The sequence below is a fragment of the Kryptolebias marmoratus genome, linkage group LG15 (genome assembly GCF_001649575.2).
Source record: "Kryptolebias marmoratus isolate JLee-2015 linkage group LG15, ASM164957v2, whole genome shotgun sequence".
Lineage (NCBI taxonomy): Eukaryota > Metazoa > Chordata > Actinopteri > Cyprinodontiformes > Rivulidae > Kryptolebias > Kryptolebias marmoratus.
This window is the reverse complement of record NC_051444.1, coordinates 196922-200754: the sequence shown is the minus strand read 5'-3', so window position 1 is coordinate 200754 and position 3833 is coordinate 196922. Positions and strand designations below refer to the sequence as shown.

The following is a 3833-nucleotide window of genomic DNA, read 5'->3' as shown; positions in this document are numbered from 1 at the left end:
CACACCACCTGCACTGGGTCCAGAGGACCACACCACCTGCACTGGGTCCAGAGGACCACATCTCCTGCACTGGGTCTAATCACATGGCAGCATCAATGCCTTTAGGCATGTAGACGGGGTGAAGATGACTTGGTGAAATTCAAGCCATTTCCTGGTCAGATGAATCTGGATTTATTGGACTCTAACGGTCTTCACAGCCACCTGGTCTTAGTCTAATCAAGCACCTTTGGGGATGTGTAGATGCTAACATATCAAGATGGACCAGAATCTCTGAGGAATGTTTCCAACAACTTGTTGAATCAATGCCACAAAGAATGAAGACATGTCTGAAGACAGAGGGTGTCCAACCTGGTAGCAGCAAGATTGACCTAATAAAGTGGATAAATAAGAATGGCCAAATGTACTTTTGTCACTTCTGTTCTGATTTACTGATGTGATAAAACTTTTTGCCATTAGACGTCAACACACACAGACAGCCTGATATCTGCCACGTGTCGGGAGAAACAGCAGAACCCATCTGTGTTCTGAACCAGATGTTTGGACTCATGAACTCCAGCTGGTCCTCAGGGAAACATTCTTCAGATTTTATCTCCAGAGTTTTATTGTCACACAATAAATTATTTGATTTAAGATTTCATGAGAGAAAGAAAAATAACTTAAATCGCTTTATACTGAGTTACAGACACAACACAAATAACTACAGTGAATATTATATTATATGTCCAAGTAGGGACAAACTAATCCTACAATAATTGTATTAAAAAGCCAAAAATGACCTCAGAACAGCCGTTTAAGTGACTGTTTTTAAGCTTCAAGAAGTTATTTATTTACATACTCTTGCATTAATCTTTCAAAAGTTGCAGCTTTAATGGTGTGGCTGTGGCTCAGTGGTTAGAGCAGTGGTTCTCCAGAGAGTTGGAGGTTCAATCCCTGGCAGACATGTTGAAGTGTCTCTGGGGAGGACACTGAAGGCCTCACTGCCTCCGATGTGCCCCATCGCTGTATGAACTGATTAGACTGATTCAGGTGCTCTCTGCAGAGAGCTGGATGGATGTATTGATGGGGAAATGAGGGCAGATTGTGTTGGAAGGAGCTTTGAGGGGCCTGCTTGGTTAGAAAGATGCTGCAGAAGTTCATTCCATTTAACGTCTTTGTTCAAACCACCAGAAACTACAACTCTGAACTGTTAGAACATGAATTGTTTGAAGGTGTAAAAAAAAAAGGCCAAACTCCATCAGAAACTTTCCTAATACCGACAGCTGTGACAAATCAAATGAAGTCTGAAGACAGAGATCTTTGGGATTATCAGTCTGCTCAGGTAGATGAATGATTACAGATGGAGCAACAGAGATTTAACCCACCACAGGAAGACGGACAGCTCTGCACAGAGCCTCCCATGCATACTAAACAGGTAAGATATGACAGGTCCTCCGAGTCTCAGGCTCCAACCAACCAACCAATCAATCAGTCTGAGGAGCGACTCAGCTGAGAGAACAGGAGCTGCAGAGAAACACAGAACGGACACATTGTTTCATTCATTGTTTCATTCAAAACAATGAAGTCATCACAGCAGAATTTGACGGGTCAACATACCCAAGACAACTATAATCAGGCAGAAAAGATTCTATAGATCTCTTCGCTGGGACATTATTTATCTTCTTCTGGAGGGGTTTCCTCCAAATCAGGAGGGGTTTTTAGTCTCCTTTGGAACAATTTACATTCCTTTAAAGCAGCACTCTACCAATCAGTAGTGAAGGCAAAATGGAAACAGTGTTTTGGTTTGTACTGAAACCTTATGGAACATTCGTTCTGAAACACTGTTCCACGATCTGTTCCCAGTGCAGAAACATCTGAAGGATGATAAATGGAAACAGGATGCACTGAGCTCAAAGGCTGTGAATACTTACGTACATGTACATAAGTATTCAGCCCATTTGATGTTTTACCCGTTTTTGCTGTTATAAAAAAACCTACAGAGTAATACTAATTAAATAAAAATATGTAATATACAATATTACATATTTCATTAATATTCACCCTCCTTAAAGTGACTGTCCTAATTCAACTCAGAGAAACAAGTTGTGATGGATGGATTTAAAGGGATTTCCAAGAACCTAAGCATCCCAAGGAGTTCTGTTAAATCTATCATCAAGAACTGGAGGGAAAATGGGACATGTGTGAATCTACCAAGAGCAGGATGTCCTCACAAACTGACCAGGAAGAAGAACAGTGAGAGAGACCAATGAGACAGCTGGGAGCTCTCTGAAGGAGTTAAAGTTTCAGCTGGTCAGATGGAAGAGACTGTAATTAAAAGAGTTTCTCTCATTCCAAGAAGATCAGCTGTTCCTTTGTTACTCAGCAAGAAAAGGCTTTTGAAGTGAAGACAAGAACCTGTAGGACTCAACTCTGTAACCCTGTCCACCCCAACCCTACTCTGACCATCTGTAGACCAACATCATCATTTTCCCTCAGAAACTGGTAATTATGCTCCTGCTGCTTCAGTCTGTCCTGCAAACAGAAACCAGCCTGCTGCTGCTGAGGCGTATTCAATTCAAGGTCTGCAAACATTTCACAGCAATGTTGTTGTTTTTTCATCACTTAAATCCTGAATTCACTGACCTGTTCATACACATATCACTGCAAACACACACGCACACACACACACACTCCCACACAGAGTGAGCGTGATCAAGCATGACTATAATGTGTTAAAACATTCAGTTTCAGGTAAACCTGAATTACGTGCTGAAGAGAAAATACAAAAAATAGTGAAGTCTTAAAAATCTGCTACTCCGAAAGACAAGACATTTTTTTGAGACAGATGGACAGACGGACAGGTGGACAGACTGACAGGTGGACAAACGGACAGGTGGACAGGTGGACAGATGGACAGACGAACAGATGGACAGATGGACAAACGGACAGATGGACAGACGGACAGGTGGACAGATGGACAGACTGACAGGTGGACAAACGGACAGGTGGACAGGTGGACAGATGGACAGACGGACAGATGGACAGATGGACAGATGGACAGATGGACAGGTCCGTCTGTCAGACTTCTTAAAACAGCTCCAACCTCCAGAACTTTATAACTGTTCATGTGAACACTGTTAGTTCAATCTTCACCCCACCGTCAGTTTCACATCAAACTGTTGATTCAGGAGGAACATGAATGACTTCCAGCAGGACGTGGCGCCTAATGATGTCATGTAAAACAGATGGGCTGCAAAGGTTTAGGAAACATCGATCACATAAATCATTCTGAACGTTTTCAGACAGCAGAGATCTAGGGGCCAGTGTTGCCAGACACACAACAATTATCATATTTGTGCAATAATTTTGCCCTCTGTACAATCAATAATTTAGAAAAGTACAATAATTTGACCGCTTCAGTGCATGGCTACATTAATTATCAGGATGGGCAGGTGGCAGATTGTGAAACACTTGTGCAGCGTTGCCAAGTCTTCAGACCTGTCTCGTGACAAGTGATGAATGTAGCGACTCTGGTGTTAACTGTTGAAGCTGGAATCAGCCCGGAGGAGGAGAGACTCAGTCAGTCACGCAGATATGAAGCTGATGCTGGCTGATCCGCGGCGCGATGGAAATCTAAAACATTTAAACAACTCTGAGCTGCTCGTTGGGTCACTTGTGCCAATCAACATAAAAATCTTTGTAGTAAATCTTTGTAGTGGCCGTTTTTTACTGACTTTCTGTCTCTCCAGGAGGAGTTGCTCTGAAGGAGGAGCTGCTCTGAAGGAGGCGCAGTTCTCCAGGAGGAGTTGCTCTGAAGGAGGAGCTGCTCTGAAGGAGGCGCAGTTCTCCAGGAGGAG

At 42.9% G+C, this 3833-nt stretch overlaps 1 protein-coding gene across 1 annotated transcript in view; it reads right to left on the bottom strand.

The window, feature by feature from the left end:
- LOC108251361 (cell migration-inducing and hyaluronan-binding protein) overlaps window positions 1-3833 on the bottom strand; it is a gene marked incomplete at its 3' end in the record, with an annotated part of 47937 nt that overhangs the window by 36967 nt on the left and 7137 nt on the right.